General features: G+C 38.2%; 1 protein-coding gene and 1 non-coding gene across 2 annotated transcripts in view; one reads left to right on the top strand and one right to left on the bottom strand.

The window, feature by feature from the left end:
- The window catches only part of CCNH (cyclin H), a 247,853-nt gene that overhangs the window by 136,767 nt on the left and 84,476 nt on the right, over positions 1–26,610 (top strand). The window lies entirely within an intron of this gene.
- On the bottom strand, positions 12,891–12,963 carry TRNAL-AAG (transfer RNA leucine (anticodon AAG)). The gene has a single exon. It is a non-coding gene; the product is annotated as a tRNA-Leu (tRNA).

Here is a 26,610-nt window from a genome sequence, read left to right as displayed (position 1 = left end):
GGATGCAATAAAAAACTAAGAAACAACTTAAATAGTACTTCATAAACCTAAGAAGTTGATGGGTATTTGCAGAATAATTCTGTTTTAAAGAAGAAAGGAAGAAGCTCTTTCCAGAGTTCCAGTCTGCTGATGCGTATTTATAAAAGAAAAGTTGCTTTTGTAGATAGTAGGCTGGAAAATAATTTCCTGGCAGTCAAGTGCTATAACCCATGTACCAGACAGACAATCTTTGTCAAAGAATGAAAATTCTATATATAAGACAAATTATTATAACTATTGTTTTTTTGTCCACAAGAGAAAATAAAATTATAGAACCTCAAGTCATAAATACATGGATCATAGCTTGTGGGCTTTGTAACATTTTATCAACTATAAAAGAAGTCTAGTGAAGCTAAACATGTGCACTTTTTGGTTAGTCTTTTATACTATCCTCAAACTATTATTTGTCTGTAGCCAAACAAAACTATCCATGCTAACCAAAGGTGAGGAAGTTCAACTTGTTTATCAAGAGAGAAATATTTTATTGCTGTTTTCCACGCTGAAGTCAACTGATAAGCTTTAAAAGAGGAAATCCACTCATGCTAAGAATATGATAGAAATTATCTTCAGGCTTATACTACCTTCTTGGTAGAGGCATAGAGAAGAAAAATTTCAAAATGCATTTTTTTTTTGCTTTATGCTAGGTTTTGCGTGTCTATACATTTAACAAATAAAAGCCAAAATTTTTAAAACTGTGTTGATGGATTAAAACAAAAAGCCTGTGTCCCTGTCATTTTTATTTAGCTATAGGTCTGCTACCCTGACAAGTCTAATCTGAACTATAATCATAACTTTGCCCCAACCCACCATGTGTCTTCTGGGGAGTCACTTCATATCTCTGTGTCTTACATGTATATCTGACAAGATGAAGGAATTAAAGTGGACAATAAATAAAGGTCTTCTTAAGAGCAGATTTTTAAAGTTAACTTCTGATGGTTTCTGATTCCACATTCATACTCATGAATATCCTGGACATTATAAATGACTCCAACTTAGGATCCATCTAACTGTCTTCACCCTAATGGATGCCCATTTCCTTTTTGATTTTTCCTTTCTTCTACCATCTCGCTTTCAATATAGCATTGAAAGATGCTTGTCTCTGCAGTAAAAATCACTCTTCCTTCTCTTTCATAGTCTCCACTATCTGTTAAGCTAACAAAAAGGCCAAATGTCTTCTGATTGCTGATCTACATTTATTCTTATGACTGCTTGTATATGTCCTCTTCTTTTTAAAGTTTCAGATTTAACAGGAATACTTGATAGTAGGTACAAAAAATTAGTGGCGGCTTTATTTTAACTTTGATATAACAATTACTTATCCATGGAAAAGGAAAAGGCAGTTAGATGTCTACCAATATCATAAGCAAAAGTCCAATACTGAAGAAATAAAAATAAGTGTGAAGGGTAAACAATTTTAGAGAAAATATATTTATGACATCATAGAAGGGATTTCTTAACTAAGACATAAAAAGATATATTCATTAAGCAAAAGTTTGGGAGAAAAATATGACCTCAGGATAGGGATGAATTTTTTAAGCAGTGCACAAAAAATAATAATTATAAAGTATAAGAAGAGACTGCTAACTTTAACTGCATTAAAATTAAGAGTTTCTTTTCCTCAAAATACATATGAAGGAAACAAAAATATACTACAAACTGAAATATTTTCAGCAAAGAGACATTTTGTTTGAAAATGATTAGGAACTAGGTACTGAAAAACTCATAAATAAAAAGAAGATAAAAGAAGATTCAGTAGAAAACAAGGCCACAAAAAAGAAAGCAGATATTGCATAGAAGAGAAAATATTCATAGCTTATAAACATAGCAAAAGAGTTTCATAACAATTATTAGTTGTTAGGAAAATGTAAATTACAAATAATTTGCTATCATTTAACATTATCATTGGCATAAATTTACAAATCTGACAACAACATGTATTGGCCACAATATAAATCATCAAGGAATCTTAGACACTTGGTGTGAACATATAAGTAATATAAGAAATCACTAGGAAAATTATAAATAATATAAGAAATTGCTAAGAAAATTGTCTGTAACTCTGATATAGATAACATAAAAGCATAATATCATAATATCAGCATAATATCAGCTATAAAATAATAATATAAAGCCAAAGTTTACTGGAAAACTTTTTTTTTACTGATAATATCAAATTATAATTCATATTATTTAAACTAAGCTTTTTTCCCATTTGCTACAAATAAATTATTTTCCTTTTTTTCTGGCTAAACCTTAATGTGGTAAAACTTTTTCCGTGCAGAACAAGATCTTTGAAAAATGTATAGACAAATATCACTAGTTCCAGATCAGATTTTTTTCCTGTGTTCCTGCAAGAGTCTTGCCTTTGCTGGCATTTTCTCTACCGAAGACTCAGTTCATTCCATTCATAAAGGCCCAGCTCAAATCTACTTAAATCTACTGCTGGAAAGTGGCTCTGCCTCCTTTCCTGACAATACCAGCTCCTACCCTTGAAGCTGATTTCCAGTCTTCAGTTCAGTTCAGTCACTCAGTTGTGTCTGACTCTTTGTGACCCCATTGACTGCAGCACGCCAGGCCTCCCTGTCCGTCACCAGCTCCTGGAGTTTATTCAAACTCATGTCTGTTGAGTTGGTGATGCCATCCAACCATCTCATCCTCTGTCACCCCCTTCTCCTCCCACCTTCAATCTTTTCCAGCATCAGGGTCTTTTCAAATGAGTCAGTTCTTTGCATCAGATGGCCAAAGTATTGGGGTTTCAGCTTCAACATCAGTCCTTCCAATGAACACTCAGAACTGATCTACTTTAGGATGGACTGGTTGGATCTCCTTGCAGTCCAAGGGACTCTCAAGAGTCTTCTCCAACACCACGGTTCAAAAGCATCAATTCTTCAGCCCTCAGCTTTCTTCACAGTCCAACTCTCACATCCATACATGACTACTGGAAAAACCATAGCTTTGACTAGATGGACCTCTATTGGCAAAGTCATGTCTCTGCTTTTTAATATGCTGTCTAGGTTGGTCATAGCTTTCCTTCCAAGGAGCAAGCATCTTTTAATTTCAGGACTGCAGTCACCATCTGCAGTGATTTTGAAGCCCCCCAAAAAATAAAGTTTGTCACCGTTTTCATTGTTTCCCCATCTATTTGCCATGAAGTGATGGGTCCGGATGCCATGATCTTAGTTTTCTGAATGTTGAGCTTTAAGCCAACTTTTTCAGTCTCCTCTTTCACTTTCATTAAGAGGCTCTTTAGTACTTCTTCACTTTCTGCCATAAGGGTGGTGTCATCTGCATATCTGAGGTGATTGATCTTTCTCCAGTCTTCAGAGCTCTCAAAATTCTTAGATCTCCTCTGTAGTTGTTTATGGTCTTTTTTCCACCCACTACATTATAAATCCGTAAACGTAGAATTCACATTTGATTTGTCTTTGAGTTCCCACTTCCTCTAAGAAAAGCAATTTGTTTATAGTAGTTCTAAATTGTTTATAGAGTTCTAAAAAAATACTGATTGGCTCAGTAAATGAAGCAAATAAGGATGTAATGGTAACATACCCCCAATTATTGCTGTTTGTTTTTGTATCTCACAAGACACTTTCATCCCTGAACATGTAGAAATCTAGTTCTTCTATTAGTCTGATCCATTTTATAATAGATAATTTTTCACTTGAATTCACAAGTTGGTTATTATTAATCATTGACAATTTGGACTTGTTCAAGTTGTCTAATGAGAATAGGTTCTCAGAAATCATGTTTGACCGTTAATAGAATTAATAAATGGTAAGTAGGGGAATTGCCAAATGAAACACTTGTCTCAAACTTTTTTGAGAATAGAAAGCTTATAAATGAGTTTGTGAGCTCACATAATAGTTCCTTATTTATTCCAAATATCTTTGTACTTATGATATCCTTGGAAATTATTAAAAATTTGCATGTGATTCCTGCTAACCAGTCTTTCTAAAAGTGATCTCTAAATATTACAGCAAACAGAGAGTAAGAGAGTAAAAGGCATTTTCTTGACTCAGCCAGTTGGCAGAGCTAAACCATTCATACCCTTTCTTTCTCTGTTTCTTCTCTGTAATATCATTCAGAAAAGGCAAATATCTCTCTGTAATTGACGAGATTGGAATGAAACCTCCTTTAAAAAATCTTAATGGTTTCCTCAGTTTAGTCACTCAGTCCATAGTGTATATTTACATCCCTCAGATTTTAGTTATAAAGAAATTCAGCAAAAAGCTGGTTTCTGCAAGATATTCTCAATTCTGCTATTCTAACTCAACAACCTGATATACTAAATCTGCAAAGAATTTTTTTCCAAGAATGTCTTATGGGATTAACAGAATTACAAATTTGCCACTGCTTTCTAGTCTCTGAAATCATATTATCATCAACTTAATTAAGATCTCTGGGAAGAACTTTGGAAAAGTTCTTATTATTGATTATTTAAACTTTTTTTTCAGGAGCACCTATTATTGAATCCTGAAAACATTGCCAATTTATTAACTTTTCCAGATAGCTCAAGAAATACTTTTTTTTTTCACTTATTTTACTTAAATCTTACCTATAGGGTCAGCATTTTAACTTTTAAGAAACTGAAAGAAACTCATATGCCTTTTGTGATATCTGATGTTCTAGACCTGTGCTGTCCCACATGGTAACCACCAGCTACATGTGGCTGTTAAGCACTAGAAATATGGCTGGGCCAAACTAAGATGTGCATAAATGTAAAATACAACTCAGATGTTGAAGACTGAGTATGAAAAATCCAGTGTAAAACCTCACTAGTAATTCTTACGTTAGTTACATATGGAAATGATAATATTTTAGATATTTGCTTAAGATGCTATTAACATTAATTTCATCTGTTCTTCCTTTTTTTAATAAAAGCAGCTATTAGAAAATTTAAAATTTCATATGTAGCTTGTGTTTGTAACTCAGATTATATTTCTATTAGATAGCCTTGTCCTATACTTTTACCCAGTTTAGCTCAGTGAATTTTTGTTCAGGAATATGTAACTATTCATTACTTTAGATTTCATCAGTTTTAAGTCAGAAGTTAAGAAAATAATGGGTAGTGACTGATTTTTCAAAGTTGGGTCAGTGTTTGAGAGGTAGTATTTTAAAAAGTGGTCATTTCTTTCATCAATAGTTAGTTGTTTTCAGATACAATGACAGTTTTTTGACTTTAGGCTGTGTGTAATTGTCAGATACCAAAATTATACCTGGTTGTGTGGGATGAGATAGATATGTGTGTGTGTGTGTCTTTGTGTGAAGTGCTGATCAGCAAATACGGAGAGCATTATTTAACACACCATTCTTCCCACTTAATAAATATTTAATCAGCAATGACTAATAATCACATCAGAATAATAATACACTCACGTCAAGCCATCAGTAAAATAAGTGCAAAATTCAGAGAAGAGCAAAGACTTCTTAAAAAAGCACCAGGAAGAACTAGAATGAAGTTATTAACTTAGAGTAACTTCCTGGCCTTTATTATCATTATATCGTTTCATCTACAGATTGTTTTTGGCCACTGTAGGGAGGATAATTTTGAAATGTAAGAGATATAATGAGAGTTTTCTTATGATTTTTTTAAAATCTGGTATTTTTGCAAATTCTTTGCTTGCCTTTTCTTTGAGGAGAAAACTATATCTCAGCTTCATGTCATGAAAAGTACAAAAGCAACAACACACAATAGGAAGGAGATACTTTAGAAGGTGTCTATTAACATGGGAAAGTATATGGCACTCGTCAAACTTCCAAATTCTTTTTAGAGTGTGTTGATTTGCCATAATTCCATCCACTAGAAGTGATTCAGAATCAGATACTTAGCATTTAGATCCTCTGTGTTATTTAAACCAGAGGAAGAGACATGAGTAGTGGATAAGTATTATGGCTCCCCTTGCATGGTTATTGTTGCTAGGGAAACCACTTCCTTCTGATTCTTGTGTTCAGCCTGTCCATTCCACTATCTGGCATCATTGTCTCTCAAGAAGGGCAACATCACAGCATGGAATAAGAACAGGAAACAAAAAAGACAAAAACCGGTACATTATCCTGTTACTTACAAACGTTTCTCAGAAAATCTACATGATAGTGACTTCTGGGAAACGAAAAACAGAATCAGTCCTCTAAAACTGCTCTATGCATATGTGCTAGTGACTACAAGGTACCACATTCACACATTTAAGTATGCAAAAACACCAATTTCCAAGCCACACTTGTGATTGCAGAAGAGAGTATCATGTGTCAGGCCCGGACAGGACAGGGCTTGGCATATCAGAGGCCCAAGACCTGGGTCAGGATGGTGCCCTATTATCTTTCTGAGGCAGTCCCTGGCAGGCAGTGTGATCAGCGAAAGGGCTTTTATGGGAGTAGATTTTGAAAACCAGTGCAAGAAAGACTGAGATTCTTTGGGTCCTGGGGTCAGGTTAAGTTATGAAACAAGCCAGCTAGCCAAACAAGAGCATCAGGAGTAAATAAAAAGAAAGCTGATATATGCTTGTAAAAGAACCGTAAGTCACAAAGGTAACTGTTCTTACAAATCCAATATTGGCTTCTTCTTGGACTCCTTAGCAACATAGTCAAACTGGTTCTAGGAAACAAACATAAAGCAAAACTCTGAAAATCAATAAAACACAGTAACTACTTTGAATGAACACAGTTAAAAGCACAGTTACACTATCGCCTGTGCATCTATAAGACATCAAACAATCAATTCCTGTACTACATTTTGTTTTACTCTGGTTTTCTAGCATTTATTGCTATGTTCTATAAACATCTGTTACATTGAATTGAATGTATAAAATTGAGTATGGTAGAGAGTAAGCAAAGTATACCAAATTCTGAAATCAGTGGTGCTATAAAAAAAGCTGTAGACATAGTAGATAATTATGCAAGTAACTCTACTACAAGATTACACCTCCTCCACGAAAAAACTAATCTGAAAGAACCATAAAAGCCAAAAGTTGCTTATGGGAACCAGATGTAGTCATGAGTACCTCTTGGTAAAAAACACTATTTAGAGTTCAGTCAGCTTCCTTTATTCTTTTACAAACCTGGAACTTCATCTCATAGGCAGGTCCTGCTTAGTAACATATATATAATTGTGTCTTCTTGAATGGTAATAGAGGGTGGTCCTTGAACATTGCTACTATACAGAGGACCTTAGAAGACCTCCGCAGAGAACCATACTAAACTTAAAAGGTTGATTTTCTTAGGCTCTCAAGAGTGACATTCTATGTAAACCAATACCCACAAATTGTAATAGTAACCTGTCAAATATACAAAAACAGAAGCAAGTTGTCTCCAAATCTCTGTCAGCCCAATCAGAACCACAATTCATCCATCAGCTTCTCGACCGCTCTTATAGGCAGTCTCACAAAATAGATGCCCTCAAATTTCCCCCTGTGCTGCTGCTGCTGCTGCTAAGTTGCCTCAGTCGTGTCTGACTCTGTGCGACCCCATAGACAGCAGCCCACCAGGCTCCTCTGTCTACGGGATTCTCCAGGCAAGAACACTGGAGTGGGTTGCCATTTCCTTCTCCCTTCCCCTTGTAGGCATCTCCAAATTGTCTTCTGGAACTCCCTTTTTACGTTCTTATCATCATCTTTGAGAATTTTAGATATACTTGAGGCCTTGAGAGAGAAATCCAAATTTATTTTAAAAGATTATGAACAGGAAAATAATGAATTGCTGTTGACCATACTAATTTAATTCCATTTTTTTTTCTAGATAAAGATTGTCTTCCCAGTAACCCAATACTAAATCCAGGCTTCCTTTCCTGAAAACCTGAAAGTTCAGCTCAGTTCAGTTCAGTAGCTCAGTCCTGTCCGACTCTTTGTGACCCCATGGACTGCAGCACGTCAGGTCTCCCTGTCCATCACCAACTCCCAGAATTTACTCAAACTCATGTCCGTTGAGTCAGTGATGCCAACCAACTATCTCATCCTCTGTCATCCCCTTCTCCTCCCACCTTCAATCTCTCCCAGCATCAAGGTCTTTTTCAGTGAGTCAGCTCTTTACATTAGGTGGCCAGAGTATTGGAGTTTCAGCTTTAGCATCAGTCCTTCCAAAGAACACCCAGGACTGATCTCCTTTAGAATGGACTGGTTGGATCTCCTTGCAGTCCAAGGACTCTCAAAAGTCTTCTCCAACACCACAGTTCAAAAGCATCAATTCTTCGGTGCTCAGCTTTCTTTATAGTCCAACTCTCACATCCATACATGACTACTGGAAAAACCATAGCCTTGACTAGACAGACCTTTGTTGGTAAAGTAATGTTTCTGCTTTTTAATATGGTGTCTAGGTTAGCCATAACTGAAAAGTTAATTGCAAATGTAATACATACCCAGTTCCCATGCAATGTAGGAGCTACTTAGTCATGCGTGCCAATAGAGAGAAAGAAAAAAAGAGACAGGCAACATTTAGAACTGTCTGTCTAAATCTGACTGGCTCCCCAAAATGTAGCTTTAATCTTTTTAATAAACAGCCCCAAAGAGAGAGCCGTATGCAAGACAAGCTACAAAACTGTCTGCCTTTATTTTAATCCATAACCTGGTGCAAGGGTACCCATAATATTCTTAATATGAGTATAACCTTATCATTTTATTGTTAGGCACAAACCACAAATCAAATTAAGGAACTTAGTTCTGATAACCAACCATCATAAGGTATCAACTCTGTGCCTGACCAATCAGGGCATTGACAAGTTGCAAATGCTTGAATTACCTTTGTAGTTGATTGATAGGTTCAAATGTCAGTTACCACAGAGTAGAAGCAGCAGAGCTAATCAGAGAGATTGCATACGTGGTTTGACAGTTTACATAACCTCCAATGGGACAGGAATTTATGTATGAAATTTGTACCCTTTCCTTCACCATCTCATGCCCCACCCCAGTCCCCAGTGAAAATGCATTGGGGCATATCCCATTTAACTTCTCCTGCTCCCTACTCTCTGAGAGAAACACGTCTAAATCCACTCGGTCAACTCTCGAGGGAAACGGTAAAAGACAAACTACCTTTCACAGGAGGCTGACAATGGTGAGGAGGTGGTGAAATGTCTGGTGGGCTCCACGTGGGAGAGATAGGATGGACGATAAATTCAGGGAGCATGAGAGGCTGGAGGACAGAAGGGATGTGTAAAAAGATTGGAATCCCGTTTAAGATGTTCTTAACATGCTTACACCAATGCAAGGCTAGACACTTTGCATCTCGGTTTTCCAAGCATTACACATAACAGTAAATATCTAGGATATTCAGATCATAAATTTCTTTATATGAAATTTCTCAAACCCAGTGCTTCCTTTCAGGGGGAAAGGCTAAAGAAAATCACACGATGGTTTCATAACTTAGAAGACACTGTAGTAGCAGCATGTGTGACAATCAAGTGTACCTCCTCTCCTGGTAGACTAGAAGCCTGTGTATTGTGTCTAAAATTATCCTTGCTCACCCAAGTCACAGCCTGGGCAGCAGCGGCAGCTACCTGACATGAGAGTTCCCTCTAGCCTCTCCTTGCCTTTTACGCTTGTCTTTCTCTCCAAGTCGCCCAGAGCCACATTTTAATAAGTGACCTTCAACTAGCTGAATAATTTCTTCAGTACATGGGTACATTCAAAAGCCTTGGAGGATTTAGCGGTAATAAGTAGTCCTAGCAAATATACGGTCTTATGAAGCCTTTGAAGTCTCTAAAAACTTCCCTTAAATAGCCTCAATAGAAGGTTCGGGCTAGATGATTTACAGAGCCCCTTGCAAAGCAGAAATCCTACGATTTGGGATCAGCAGAACCAGCTGGATATTACAGCTTACTGCAGTTAATATGGCTTTTCCATCTTTAAGAATATTTTTGGATCCAAAACAGGCTGCCTGAGTTGTTCGGCTATTAACTATTAATTAATGTTCAGTCTACCTTGGGCTAGCAACAAAACCAAAGGCAAAGATTTATGTTCTCATCCCTTTAGTTTAGAGAATGAGCTGATAAAAATTTTTCCATTAATTGCAATTAGGAAACATTGTACAAGTACCGTAAAAGCGAAGGTATTTTCTTGTGACTCTGGATTAATTGTCATTTAGAAGATTCAGAGTGTGTATTTTTCTTTCAACAAGCTCCTTTCCTTTACTTATAACTCATACATTCCACATATATTTCTGTAACTTTATAAACAAGCATGAAAATAATATAACAAAATGTTCATAGATTTCCTTTTTCAGTTAGGGGTGAAAAATAGAGAAATCTTCTCTGGTTGGTCGGTAAATCAGATTTCTAATCATATGTGCTCTGAATATCAGTTTTTGAAGTCTTAAGGACCTTTTATACTAATTTCTGCTTTTAAAATAGTAATTGCATATTTATTCATGTATGGCGTCTCTGGCATGGTTTTTGGAGAAATAAAATTTTAAAGCTCAGTCATAAACAACGGATACATAGAGAATCATCAACAGAAAGCATAGGAATTAATAGAAAATTAAACTATAAAAATCGATTCACTGAATAACTGATTTATGAATGGCAAAATTGACTGATCAAATGTACCAAAAACTTGTTTCAAGAAATATTCCTTTAAAATATATTTAATGAAAACAAATACTGAATCAATCATTTTTCCATTGGAGAAGGAAATGGCAACCCACTCCAGTGTTCTTGCCTGGAGAATCCCAGGGACGGGGGAGCCTGGTGGGCCGCCGTCTATGGGGTCGCACAGAGTCGGACATGACTGAAGTGACTTAGCAGCAGGAGTTATAGTATGTTAGACACTATTTTCTATTTTATATTCTTTATATAAATTTATATACTATTCATACCAATTATATAAGTTATATTTTATTATTTTCACCAATTATTTTAGGGAAGAAAACAGAGGCACAGTCCTGTTGAATAAGTTTCCCAAGCTTACACACCCAAAGCTGTAGAGTTTGACCCACTATCCCATTCTGGGTCATAAAATGACATTCACAGAAATTATATTGAGTTCATTTAAGAATGTATTCAACATATCAAAATATAAGGAGATTAAAATCAGTTGTTATTCTTTGATTTCAAAAGTTTGAATATTTTTTTAATATACTGCTACGAAGCATGTCGGAGAAGGCAATGGCACCCCACTCCAGTACTCTTGCCTGGAAAATCCCATGGATGGAGGAGCCTGGCAGGCGGCAGTCCATGGGGTCGCTAAGAGTCGGATACGACTGAGCGACTTCACTTTCACTTTTCACTTTCATGCATTGGAGAAGGAAATGGCAACCCACTCCAGTGTTCTTGCCTGGAGAATCCCAGGGATGGAGGAGCCTGGTGGGCTGCAGTCTATGGGGTCGCACGGAGTTGGACACAACTGAAGCGACTTAGCAGCAGTAACAGCAGCAGGAAGCACGTACCCATTGACTAAAATTTAAAGGGAACACAAACATATTTACTGAATATATTTAAGAAGGATATTCCCTCAAACAAATCATCACTTGCACTGTATTGTATTCATTAGAAGGGAGACACTAAATAAGAAGAGGAATTAAGCTCCACCTCTTGAAGTCAGAATCATAGAATTTGTTGATGTAATTTAAAACCACCACAGAAAAAATTTAATCAGTAGAAAATCTTAAATATAGATTATATCTTCTGAGGATTTCATGAGGTAGAGCTAAAAATACCATAGGTTAGATGTCCTGTGAACACTTCATTGAGAGTAGGGATTTTCTTTTTAAATATTTTCTTTTAAAAAAGAGGTAAATATTCAGGTCATTCCTTGCTGAAATATTTAGTTCATCTCCTTGCAGTCCAAGGGACTCTCAAGCGTCTTCTCCAACACCACAGTTCAAAAGCATCAATTCTTCAGCACTCAGCTTTCTTTATAGTCCAACTCTCACATCCATACATGACTACTGGAAAAACCATAGCTTTGACTAGATGTACCTTTGTTGGCAAAATAATGTCTATGCTTTTTAATATACTGTCGAGGTTGGTCATAGCTTTGCTTCCAAGGAGCAAGCATCTTTTAATTTCATGGCGTCAGTCACAATCTGCAGTGATTTTGGAGCCCCCCAAAATAAAGTCTGCCACTGTTTCAACTGTTTCCCCATCTATTTGGCATGAAGTGATGGGACCAGATGCCATGATCCAGCGGCTACGCAGCACTGGAGTGGCAGTGTGTGGTGCTGGAGCAACTGTGAGGAGATACCCCACATCCAAAAGCAAAGGAGAAGAGCCAGCAAGATAGGGAGAGGGGTGAAATCATGTTTAGAATCAAACCCCATACCTACCAGAGACACTCAGAGGGCTTAAACAAACCTTGTGTGCACCAGGACCCAGAGACCCCAGGAGACTGAGAGAGAACTGTGCTTGAGCATCTCCTGTAGATTATGAGTCAGCAGTGACTGCCGCAGGGGCAAGGGCTCTGGGTGCAGCAGACTTGGGTATGGCATAAGCCCTCTTGGAGGAGGTTGCCATTAACCACACCATAGAGCTACCAGACATTACCTAGGACTGGGAAACAGACTCTTGGAGGGCACAAACAGAAGCTTGTGTGTACCGGGACCCAGGAAAAATGAGTAGTGACCACACAAGAGACTGACCCAGACTTGCCTGTGAGTGTCCAGTAGTCCAACCCACGCCTGGCAGAGGCGTGGGTTGGTGGTGGCCTGCTGTAGGGTGGGGGCATTGAGTGCAGCAGTGCATGCATGGGACCTTTTGAAGGAGGTCACCATTATCTACATTACCTCCACCATAGTTTAAAGTGAAAGTGAATGTGCTCAGTTGTGTCTAACTCTTTGTGATCACACGGACCATAGCACATCAGGCTCCTCCATCCATGGGATTTTCCAGTCAAGAATACTGGAGTGGGTTGCCATTTCCTTCTCCAGGAGATCTTCCTGACCCAGGGATTGAACCCGGGTCTCCTGCATCTTAGGCAGATGCTTTACCATCTGAGCCACCAGGGAAGTCCACAATAGTTTCAGTTCAGTTCAGTCCCACAGTCGTGTAGACTCTTTGCAACCCCATGAATTGCAGCACGCCAGGCCTCCTTGTCCATCACCAACTCCCAGAGTTCACCCAAACTCATGTCCATTGAGTTGGTGACACCATCCAGCCATCTCATCCTCTTTTGTCCCCTTCTCCTCCTGCCCCCAATCCCTCCCAGTATCAGAGACTTTTCCAAGGAGTCAACTCTTTGCATGAGGTAGCCAAAGTATGGGAGTTTCAGCTTTAGCATCAGTCCTTCCAAAGAACACCCAGGGCTGATTTCCTTTAGAATGGACTGGTTGGATCTCCTTGCAGTCCAAAGGACTCTCAAGGGTCTTCTCCAACACCACAGTTCAAAAGCCTCAATTCTTTGGCATTCAGCTTTCTTCACAGTCCAACTCTCACATCTGTACATGACCACTGGAAAAACCATAGCCTTGACTGGATGGACCTTTGTTGGCAAAGTAATGTCTCTGCTTTTCAATTTACTATCTAGGCTGGTCATAACTTTCCTTCCAAGGAGTAAGCGTCTTTTAATTTCATGGCTGCAATCACCATCCTCAGTGCTTTTGGAGCCCCAAAAATAAAGTCTGACACTGTTTCCACTGTTTCCCCATCTATTTCCCATGAAGTGATGGGACCAGATGCCATGATCTTAGTTTTCTGAATGTTGAGCTTTAAACCAACTTTTTCACTCTCCTCCTCCACTTTCATCAAGAGGCTTTTTAGTTCCTCTTCACTTTCTGCCAGAAGGGTAGTGTCATCTGCATATCTGAGGTTATTGATGTTTCTCCTAGCAATCTTGATTTCCAGCTTGGGCTTCTTCCAGTCCAGCATTTCTCATGATGTACTCTGCATATAAGTTAAATAAGCAGGGTGACAATATACAGCCTTCACATACTCCTTTTCCTATTTGGAACCAGTCTGTTGTTTCATGTCCAGTTCTAACTGTTGCTTCCTGACCTGCATACATACTTCTCAAGAAGTAGGTCAGGTGGTCTGGTATTCCCATCTTTTTCAGAATTTTCCACAGTTTATTGTGATCCACACAGTCAAAGGCTTTGGCATAGTCAATAAAGCAGAAATAGATGTTTTTCTGGAACTCTTCTGCTTTTTCCATGATCCAGTAGATGTTAGCAATTTGATCTCTGCTTCCTCTGCCATTTCTAAAACCAACTTGAACATCTGGAAGTTCATGGTTCATATATTGCTGAAGCCTGGCTTGGAGAATTTTGAGCATTACTAGTGTGTGAGATGAGTGCAATTGTGTGGTAGTTTGAGCATTCTTTGGCATTGCCTTTCTTTGGGATTGGAATGAAAACTGACCTTTTCCAGTCCTGTGGCCACTGCTGAGTTTTCCAAATTTGCTGGCATATTGAGTGCAGCACTTTCACAGCATCATCTTTCAGGATTTGAAATAGCTCAACTGGAATTCTATCACTTCCACTAGCTTTGTTCGTAGTGATGCTTTCTAAGGCCCACTTGACTTCACATTCCAGGATGTCTGGCTCTAGGTGAGTGATCACACCATCATGATTATCTTGCTCCCCTCCCCACCATAGTTTGGCCCCACTTAAATAGCAAGGAGGCAAGACAGCCCCACCCATCAACAGAAAATTGGATTAAAGATTTACTGAGCATGGCCCAGCCATTAGACCCAATTTCCCCCTCAGTCAGTCTCTCCCATCAGGAAGCTTCCATAAGCCTCTTATCCTTCTCCATCAGAGGGCAGACAGACTGAAAACCACAATCACAGAAAACTAACCAATCTGATCATATGCACTACAGTCTTGTCGAAGTCAGTGAAACTATGAGCCATGCTGTGTAGGGCCACCCAAGATGGATGGGTCATGGTGGAGAGTTCTGACAAAATGTGCTCCACTGGAGAAGGGAATGGCAAACCACTTCAGTATTCTTGCCTTGAGAACACCATGAACAGTATGAAAAGGCAAAAAGATAGGACACTGAAAGATGAACTCCCCAGGTCAGTAGGTGCCCAATATGCTACTGGAGATCAGTGGAGAAATAACTCCAGAAAGAATGAAGAGATGGAGCCAAAGCAAAAACAACACCCAGTTGTGGATGTGACTAGTGATGGAAGTAAAGTCTGATGCTGTAAAGAGTAACATTGCATAGGATCCTGGAATGTTAGGTCTGTGAACCAAGGCAAATTGGAAGTGGTCATATAGGAGATGGCAAGAGTGAACATTGACATTTTAGGAATCAGTGAACTAAAATGGACTGGAATGGGTGAATTTACTCAGATGACCATTATATCTACTACTGTGGGCAAGAATCCCTTAGAAGAAATGGAGTAGCCATCATAGTCCACAAGAGAGTCTTAAATACAGTACATGGCTGAGTACAGCAATCTCAAAAATGACAGAATGATCTCTGTTCGTTTCCAAGGCAAACCATTCAATATCACAGTAATCCAAGTCTATGCCCCAATCAGTAATGCTGAAGAAGCTGAAGTTGAATGGTTCTATGAAGACCTGCAAGACCTTCTAAAACTAACACCCAAAAAAGATGTCCTTTTCATTATAGGAGACTGGAATGCAAAAGTACGAAGTCAAGAAATAACTGGAGTAACAGGCAAATTTGGCCTTGGAGTACAGAACAAAGCAGGGCAAAGGCTAATAAGAGTTTTGCCAAGAGAACACAATGGTCATAGCAAACACCCTCTTCCAACAACACAAGAGAAGACTCTACACATGGACATCACCAGATGGTCAACACTAAAATCAGATTGATTACATTCTTTGCAGCCAAAGATGGAGAAGCTCTATATAGTCAGCAAAAATGAGACCAGGAACGTACTGTGGCTCAGATCATGAAATCCTTATTGCCAAATTCAGACTTAAATTGAAGAAATTAGGGAAAACCACTATACAATTCAGGTATGACCTAAATCAAATCCCTTATGACTATACAGTGGAAGTGATAAATAGATTCAACAGATTAGATCTGATAGACAGAGTGCCTGAAGAACTATGGACAGAGATTCGTGACATTGTACAGGAGGCAAAGATCAAGAACATCTCCAAGAAAAAGAAATACAAAAAGGCAAAATGGTTGTGTGAGGAGGCCTTACAAATAGGTGTGAAAAGAAGAGAAGCCAAAGGCAAAGGAGGAAAGGAAAGAATGCAGGGTTCCAAAGAAAAGCAAGAGGAGTTAAGAAAGCCTTCCTCAGTAATCAGTGCAAAGAAATAGAGGAAAACAATAGAATGGGAAAGACTAGAGATCTCTTACAGAAAATTAGAGATACCAAGGGAACATTTCATGCAAAGATGGGCTCGATAAAGGACAGAAATGGTATGGATCTAACAGAAGCAGAAGATATTAAGAAGTGGCAAGAATTCACAGAACTGTACAAAAAAGATCTTCACGACCAAGATAATCACAATGGTGTGATCACTCACCTAGAGCCAGACATCCTGGAATGTGAAGTCAAGTGGGCCTTAGGAAGCATCACTATGAATAAAGCTAGTGGAGGTGATGAAATTCCAGTTGAGCTATTTCAAATCCTAAAAGATGATGATGTGAAAGTGCTGCACTCAATATGCTAGCAAATTTGGAAAAATCAGCAGTTGCCACGGAACTGGAAAAGGTCAGATTTCGATGAATCCCAAATAAAGGCAATGCCAAAGAATGCTCAAACTACCGCACAATTGCACTCATCTCACACGCTAGTAAAGTAATGCTCAAAGTTCTCCAAGCCAGGCTTCAACAGTTCATGAACCATGAACTTCCAGACGTTCAAGCTGGTTTTAGAAAAGGCAAAGGAACCAGAAATCAAATTGCCAATATATGCTGGATCATCGAAAAAGGAAGAGAGTTCCAAAGAAACATCTATTTCTGCTTTATTGACTATACCAAAGCCTTTGAAAAGTTGTGTGGACCACAACAAACTGTGGAAAATTCTGAAAGAGATGGGAATACCAGACCACCTGACCTGCCTCTTGACTAACCTATATGAGGTCAGGAAGCAACAGTTAGAACTGGACATGGAACAACAGACTGATTCCAATTCGGAAAAGGCTGTATATTATCACCCTGCTAATTTAACTTATATGCAGAGTATATTATGAGAAACGCTGGGCTGGATGAAGCACAAGCTGGAAGCAAGATTTTCAGGAGAAATATTGATAACCTCAGATATACAGATGACACCACCCTTATGGCAGAAAGCAAAGAAGAACCAAAGAGCCTCTTGATGAAAGTGAAAGAGGAGAGTGAAAAAGTTGGCTTAAAGCTCAACATCCAGAAAACAAAGATCATGGCATCTGGTCCCATCACTTCATGGCAAATAAATGGGGAAACAGTGGAAACAGTGTCAGACTTTATTTTTTTGGGCTCCAAAATCACTGCAGTTGGTGACTGCAACCATGAAATTAAAAGACACTTGCACCTTGGAAGAAAAGCTATGACCAACCTAGACAGCATATTAAAAAGCAGAGATATTACTTTGCCATCAAAGTTCCATATAGTCAAAGCTGTGGTTTTTCCAGTAGTCATGTATGGATGTGAGAGCTGGACTACAAAGAAAGCTGAGCACCGAAGAATTGATGCTTTTGAGCTGTAGTGTTGGAGAAGACTCTTGAGAGTCCCTTGGACTGCAAGGAGATACAACCAGTCCATCATAAAGGAAATCAGTCCTGAGTATTTATTGGAAGGACTGATGCTGAAGCTGAAACTCCAATACTTTGGCCACCTGATGTGAAGAGCTGACTCATTTGAAAAGATCCTGATGCTGGGAAAGATTGAAGGCCAGAAGAGAAGGGGATGACAGAGGATGAGATGGTTGGCTGGCATCACTGACTCAAAGGTCATGAGTTTGGGTAAACTCGGGGAATTGATGATGGACAGGGAGGCCTGGAGTGCTGCAGTCCATGGGGTTGCAAAGAGTCAGACATGACTGAGTGACTAAATAGGACTGGTTCAGTTCATTATTTTAATTTTTTAAATGCTGATATTTCTCCAACCATGGTCAACAGCAGGGAATGTGTAGTGCCAAAGCTCTTGTCTTTGTAACTTAAAAAAATAAAATCTACCTCTTGATTATTGGTTTGCCTCAGTGATAGTCCCTCAAGGCAATTCTCTGGGAAGTAGGATGGCTTATTTTTCTGACAAGGTTCCTCAGAATTTTATGAGATGATTTCAATCCTAATCCATTTTGAATTGTCTGTAGGACATTCAGACTATTTTTTTCTCTCTAAATTCTGTTAAATCTCTCTCTGATGTAGTCAGTAGGCCCCCACCTAGAATTGTGTTAGTCATCCTGGAGAGAAATTTGAGTCAGAGTCATGTAACTTCTTATTGTATTTCTTATAAAAATGCTTGTGAAGATGTTGCCCATTTCCTTATGTGATGTTACTCTTTCTGAAGACCCATACATCCTTCCTCATCTTAGTATCAGAAAGAAAAATGAGTTTCTCTTAAACAGTTTATTTGTTTTTGTCTCAAGACACTGTGAATCATAGGTGATTATATTCTCCTCATTCATTGGCAGCTAGAAGGTTCAGAGCCCAGTTTTCATTTCTATTCAGTGTATGTAACTATGAGATGATTTTTGAAAGAACTTGTTCCTGCTACACCATCTTCTACCTACTTTCATTCTCCTCTTTGTCATGTTTTCTTCATTACATTTTAAATTTTATTTTATTATTTTACTGAACATATCTGTAGTTCAGTTCAGTCGCTCAGTCTTGTCTGACTCTTTGAGACCCCATGAACCACAGCACGCCAGGCCTCCCTGTCCATCACCAACTCCCAGAGTCCACCCAAACCCATGTCCATTGAGTCGGTGATGCCATCCAACCATCTTATCCTCTCTCATCCCCTTCTCCTCCAGCCTTCAATCTTTCCCAGCATCAGGGTCTTTTCAAATGAGTCAGCTCTCCGCATCAGGTGGCCAAAGTATTGGAGTTTCAGCTTCAACATCAGTCCTTCCAATGAACACCCAGGACTGATCTCCTTTAGGATGGACTGGTTGGATCTCCTTGCAGTCCAAGGGACTCTCAAGAGTCTTCTCCAACACCACAGTTCAAAAGCATCAATTCTTTGGTGCTCAGCTTTCTTTATAGTCCAGCTCTCACATCCATACATGACTACTAGAAGAACCATAGCCTTGACAGACAGACCTTTGTTGGCAAAGTCATGTCTCTGCTTTTTAATATGCTGTCTAAGTTGGTCATAACTTTCCTTCCAAGGAGCAAACGTCTTTTAATTTCATGGCTGCAATCACCATCCTCAGTGATTTTGGAGCCCCCAAAAATAAAGTCTGACACTGTTTCCACCGTTTCCCCATCTATTTCCCATGAAGTGATCAGACCAGATGCCATGATCTTCGTTTTCTGAATGTTGAGCTTTAAGCCAACTTTTTCACTCTCCTCTTTCACTTTCATCAAGAGGCTCTTTCCTTCTTCTTCACTTTCTGCCATAAGGGTGGTGTCATCTACATATCTGAGGTTATTGATATTTCTCCTGGCAATCTTGATTCCAGATTGTGCTTCTTCCAGCCCAGCGTTTCTCATGATGTACTCTGCATAGAAGTTAAATAAGCAGGGTGACAATATACAGCCTTGACATACTCTTTTTCCTATTTGGAGCCAGTCTGTTGTTCCATGTCCAGTTCTAACTGTTGTTTCCTGACCTGTATACAGGTTTCTCAAGAGGCAGGTCAGGTGGTCTGGTATTCCATCTCTTTCAGAATTTTCCATAGTTTATTGTGATCCACACAGTCAAAGGCTTTAGCATAGTCAATAAAACAGAAATAGATGTTTTTCTGGAACTCTCTTGCTTTTTCAATGATCCAGCGGATGTTGGCAATTTGATCTCTGGTTCCTTTGCCTTTTCTATATCTGTAGAAACGACTTAATTACTCTTGTGAACTATTTTAATAAAATACATAAATGTATCAGTCAAACCTCTTATATGCCACTTTGACACTTCAGAACATGATTTTAATCTTATCCACCTTTCACCAAAATACAGTCATTCTTTAATAAATATTTCTCCATATATTGTCTCAGATTTAGTTTTCTTGATAGGGTATTTTATCCACATGGATTTCTCCAGCCAGCACCAGACAACCAGGAATGTGTGACACTTAGATCTCCCTTCAAGAAAGAGCCTATCGTTCAGTGGTGAGGAGGGCTAGTAGGTGAGAGGCTTTAGCTGTAGATCTGTCAAAACTCAGCACAGTATTTGAGGCAAGGCCATGCTTTTCATGGGAAGCACCTAGCCTGTGACAAAGGCCTTCTGCCCTATGGAGGGACTCTTCTAATGTCAATCTTTGATCTGGGGCTCATCCTTGAGTTGGCCAGGACTGTGTCATCCTAAAGTCCTCACTATCCAATTCTGTGTCTGTCCTGCCTGGTGTCACATCATCATGATGTGAACGCGTTCCATGGCCATTAATTTTTTTTTCACTCTTTTACCTTATCAACTCTCCACATTCCTGATAAATCTTTTCCACTTGTAACTCCAAATCAGCATCTGATTCTCAGAGAAGCCAAAATAATATACTAGATAACTCACAAAGTTATATTTCCTTGAATTTCCAAACCTATAAATGTATACAGTTACTAAGTCATCTCCCAGATGTCTCAAGGACACTTTAAATGAAAACTGAACTCATGGTTTTCTCCTAATTTTTTTTTCTGTTCTGATGTTCTATATCAGTGGGTAGTCTGCATCTATTTGGTTCTGCCAGCCAGAAACCTGGGCTCTGTCCTTGACATTTCATCTTTCTGGTCCCAATTCATCATCAGCTCATGTTGGTCTTACTTCCTAAATATACTCTTCCTTCTATTTCTCTCTAGCTCCATCAGAGTAGTCTTGGTCTAGAATACCATCATCTCTTGATTTTATTCTACTAGTCTCCAAAGACTAGTAGACTAGAGTCACCAACCAATCCATCATTCTCCATACTACAGCCAAAATTATTTTCCAGACACAAATTTCATGTCTCCATCTAGCTTAAAATCCTTCTGTTGGTTCCCATTGCTCTTGTAATAAAGACTAAAGTCTTTAAGATAACAAGTCCCTGTGCTCAAGCTCCAGCTTCATTTCCTATTCCCTTCACCACACCATATTATAACTCCATGATGGCAGATACTGTGCCTGTTTTCTTTATCATTTTATCTGAGTCTGCTTGAACACCTGACACATACCTGGTGCTCAACATATAATTATTTAATGCATAATTAAATGATTGAGTGAATAAATGAATCAATCAAATGAGTGTAATCATAATCCACTGGACACACTTTGTGGTTTTCTGTTGTGGAACTTTGTCTCAGAGTTGCCTATCTAAATCTTATCTATCTTGTAATTCTCAGATCAAATGTCAACTCAATCAAGAAGGCTTCCTTGACTTATCTAGGTGAAAATACTTGTCTTATTATAAAATCCTGTGTTCTTTTTGTGTGTATGCTCAGTCACTCAGTTGTGTTCAACTCTTTGTGATCCCATGGACGGTAGCCTCCCAGGCTCCTCTGTCCAAGGAATTTCCAGGCAAGAATATTAGAGTGGGTTGTCATTTCCAATTCTAGGGGATATTCCTGACACAGGGATCAAACCCCCGTTTCCTGCATACCCCACATTGGCAGGCGGATTCTTGACCCTGAGCCACCTAGAAAGCCCATTCTTCTTTTATATTACACTTAATATGTAATTGTCTGATTAAATATGTTTAATATATTAATAGAACCAGTTAAACTCCACATTCTTTGAAGGAAAGTGTTGAGTTTATGCTCATAAGTATTCTGCACATCACCTAACATACACATATGTGTATAAGTGTATGGGCTTTACTTGATTGAATGATTTGATTGACTGATCTGGTGATATCTGGATGATTTTTCCTGCCACTCGAGCAACTGTTGTGATATTAGAAAGAGTGGATGAGGCTAATAAAAATGTGATGGCCCAGTAAAAATGTTGGTTAGGCAATATATCTCTTGAATCTATCTTTAAGTATCAAAAATAGAAGACTCATTTGGCCTATAAATTTTTGTTGGTTTTGTAAAGCTCAAATGTCATAAAAATCTACTTCATAGCTACAAAATGTGCTGTGGCTGTGTGTTTTTAAAAATTGCCTAAGCTTTATACTAAAGAAGGTTTCTAAAAGAATAATATGTGTACCATTGAGGACAGAAAAGTTGATTATAGCTGCTGTAGAGACAGGCTGTTTAAAAATCTTTAATTGTGGGAGTTCTCTGGCAGTTCAGTGATTAGGCCTTGGCACTTTCACTGCTGTGGCCCAAGTACAATCCCTGGATGGGGAACTAGGGTGCCACAAGCCAGGTGGTACAGTCAGAAAATCCATCTTTAATTGTTAATGAATATATTTGAATGTACATTAGAAAAAATAAACTATCCCATAAAAACCGTTAATGGTCATAGTTAATATTGCTTCGGATAGGGTTGAAAAACAAGCATTTCCATTTTAAAAATAATAATTTAAAAATATTGTAATGTGATAAGTTCACAAACATGACTAAAGGTTAAGAGACCTTATTTCAGAGATTTAAAATGTACTGAACACTACCCAGGTTTTTACCCCTATTTTTTTTTTTTTTTACTATGTTTTACTCCTAGGTTTTTAATACTATGGGATTAATAACTGGCTTTGTGAGCTTTCATTATTTTGACAAATATTTATGAAGCACTGCTATGTTTAAAGCTCTAGACTCAAAACTAGAGAAATAATGTGGTTAACGTAATTAAGAAAGTTTCTTCCCTCAAAGGGCTCACAACCCCAAAGGGCAAGGACCATAGAAAAAAAAATAGAAACCCAGTGTAAATGCGCTAGTAGAAAGACATCTACTGAAGGGTCAATTGTAAAAGGATACAAAGGTAGGTGTGATCAGCTCTGCTTAGTAAAGTGGATGTTAAAAAGGGGAATAAATAGAGGAGCTACATTTGGGAGGCTGTGTAGACGCTCACTTGTCAAAAAAAATGAGATCAGGTCATTTCAGGTGAAAACAGCAGTCTGTCAAGCCAGAGAGACAGCTCTGACTAGAATAATTCCAAATGATTGGAGCCTGGGGTGCAGCACAGTACGGACTGGAACTGAGGCAAAAGAGGCAGGTAAAAAAAGCCTAGTATCCCACGCCAAGGAGTTGCTTGTATACCCCAGAGGGGACTGAGGATCAATACATAGAATAGGATCAGTGTTTTATTTAAAAAGAAATAACAGCAGAGGAATTTTACATGCTTATGAATTTCAGTGCAAGAAGTTTGAAAAATACTTTTCCTGAAAAGATTCTCTTAGGAAAAGAAGATTTCTCCAAAACACCCAAAAGTAAGATTGAAGAAGAGATGCAAACTGAGGTGAGATAAAGGGAAACTTAAACTACCAGTCGGAGAAGGCAATGGCACCCCACTCCTTGCCTGGAAAATCCCATGGACGGAAGAGCCTGGTAGGCTGCAGTCCATGGAGTCACTAAGAGTCGGACACGACTGAGCGACTTCACTTTCACTTTTCCCTTTCATGCGTTGGAGAAGGAAATGGCAACCCACTCCAGTGTTCTTGCCTGGAGAATCCCAGGGACGGGGGAGCCTGGTGGGCCGCCGTCTATGGGGTCGCACAGAGTCAGACATGACTGAAGCGACTTTGCAGCAAACTACCAGAGGGAAAAATATCATCCATCTCTATAGCTTCAATCTCCAGCCCTGAGATCTCATAGGAGTTCTTTCAATTTCTTTAGAATACCAACTTATAAAGGTAAAGGCATAATAAGAATTTTGAAAATGATCATTTTTTACCAATATCATTGTAATAGTTGATTGAGGTGAAAATTAACAATGAGCGCTAAAACCATCAGGCGAAAGGTTGTTTGGAAACAAGATGTTGGTCCAGTCTCAAAGTGTCACCCTGCTTATCAAGTTATCACAGAATAAAAATGGTACATTTCATTGTAGAAATCCTCAATTAAGAGATCAAAGCTAGTATCACCAATAATAGAGCAAATGACATAGCATGCTCTCAGATAGGGAAATAGTCTTCCTGCCAAAAACATTTAATCTAATCTAATCATGAACATGACCATATAAATCCAAGTTGAAAGGTAAACCAAATTTCATGAAGGTCAATGACAGGCTGGAAAACTGTTCTAGATTAAAGGAGGAAAAAGGAGAGAAAGGCAAATTAATATAATATGAGATCTGACTAGATCCTGGTTTGAAAAAGAAAAAAAGGCTATAAAGGATTTACTTGAGATAAGTGGACAATTTTGAATATGGACTATATATCAGTAAATGATGTATCATTGGTAAATTTCTTGAGTGTGATCATTGTGTTGTGATTATATTTAAAAAATGTCCTATTTTTCGAGCTACATGAGAAAACATTTGGAGGTAAAATTTCATAATTTGAGACTAAGTTATTCTCAAATGTTTCAAGAGTAAAAAAAATATATATATATATATAAATACTTATGGACGGAGGAGCCTGGTAGGCTGCAGTCCATGGGGTCGCTAAGAGTCGGACACGACTGAGCGGCTTCACTTTCACTTTTCACTTTCATGCATTGGAGGAGGAAATTGCAACCCACTCCAATGTTCTTACCTGGAGAATCCCAGGGAGGGCAGGGCCTGGTGGGCTGCCGTCTATGGGGTCGCACAGAGTCGGACACGACTGAAGTGACTTAGCAGCAGCAGCAGCAGAGAGAGAAAGCAAAACTCACAAGGGAATATGGACGTCAATTTACTATTCAAGTGAATATTATATAGGCTTGATGTATTTTATTTCAAGATAAAGTATTGGCAAAAAAAATTGATGACTGAGTCCCACCCTCAGAATTTTTTATTTAATTAGTTGGGGTGACGCCTGGAGAATTTTGAAGATCACCAGATAATACTTAAGTTGAAAACCACTGCAGTAGTTCAAAAATATTATTTTACAAATGTGGGGGGGATAGGGATTACAGTTCCTTGAGCCTGGCAGTTCTTGGGTTCTGACCACATACCACTTTTATAAGTATTTAACATATATTAACTGGCTACATTAATTAACAGCACAGAGAATAGGCATGAATAGATACTTGATTTTGATCTGTTATTCATTTTTACAAGATGTATCTGTGAGTGATTTACTCTGCACCAGAAACCCAAACCATTCTGTCCCATAAATAAAACCAAAACATTTAAAAGAGGGTCTGCCCAGAATATGTAAGTGTCCAGGACAGAGAATTAAAATTTGAGAAACTTACATAAAAAACACTCAAAATTATATGCAGTCATGAAATATTATCAGTAAAAGGGCAAGAGTTTTTCACACAATATATTAATGCAAGAGAAAAGATGATAAAATATGTACACAGTTATCCCAACACTGAGAGTGACAGAAATATAAATCTCTGAAATCAATAACTTTGTAAAAGAAAATCAACCTTTATGTCTGACCTTCACCCAGAGTAAAAGAATTAAGGTGAGAATCTTAAGTTCAGTTATTACTTTCTATTATGTTTTTAAAAGATTTAATGGATGATATCAAATGAATTTTATATCTCTCTGGCCAATTATAAAATTTAGATTTCATTTGCCCCTGATTTCAGGAATTTGTGTTAGGAAAATGCTGTGGGAAAATTAGACATCATCTGGAGCCATAATTGCATCTCTTTTTTTTCCCCCTGACATTTGTCAGCTTGCTCGTCAATTCCTTGCTCTTTCCATGATTTTGCATATCAAAAATTAAATTAAAAGCAATATTTCTATATAAGGGAAGTTCACATGAAAAATAGAAAATACTATTCAGTATAGCAGATTCACAGTCTCTGAGTTCTTATAGTCTCAAATGACATTACTTCTTTATTGTTATTTTAGTAATTAAGTTTATCATTTAAGAGAAGTTTATACTTTAACAAAATGCAAATAATTGGTTCCACCGCTTTACTACATTTGTGTTGAGTTACATAGCTAAAATTTAGTATCAAGTTTAGTACTTACCTTCTACTGTTAAATACACAAAGAGTTTTTAGCTTCCAGTATCCCTAAAAAACAAATTTTATTTGGCTATTACTTCAAACATTATCCCATAAGTGCATTAGCCAAAGCAATTTAGTTCTACAGTTGTTAACTAGAAAAAAATGAAACCTCTTACCCTACTTCTTGCCTCTTGACTGCATCTGTGCCCTGACCCTGCCCAAAACCAGAGAGAATTGGTGCATTATGTAAGAGCAATAATGTCTGTGTTTTGATTTTTTCATACACAGCTAAGGAAGCAGCCATAAAAAACATGGATCAGTCACTTACTCATATCTAGTATCTTTAGGAGACACAATTTGGAAATGGGAGTTAAATGAAAATGAGGGGTAAATGAAAAGAATTAATTCCAAGAAAAATTTTGGATAATGGGGAAAATTATAGACAAGGAAATCAGTTCTCTCCTCTTATGGGTTTAGCCTTTTATATCCATGAACATGAATATTTGCCTTTGGACAGGGGTATGTACATGTGTGAATGAGCATGTGTTTGTGTGTGGGTGATTTGATACCTACTCACTGTGCATGAAGATGCCCATCTGCAATAACACCATTTAGGAGACTCTTAGAGACAAAGCTCAAACCTTTCCATGAGATGTGGAGTGTGAATGCCAAATTGGAACTTCAGCTCCC

Source organism: Bos mutus, chromosome 7, assembly GCF_027580195.1.
Source record: "Bos mutus isolate GX-2022 chromosome 7, NWIPB_WYAK_1.1, whole genome shotgun sequence".
Lineage (NCBI taxonomy): Eukaryota > Metazoa > Chordata > Mammalia > Artiodactyla > Bovidae > Bos > Bos mutus.
The sequence above is the reverse complement of the archived record's forward strand: the minus strand, read 5'-3'. Positions and strand labels throughout refer to the sequence as shown.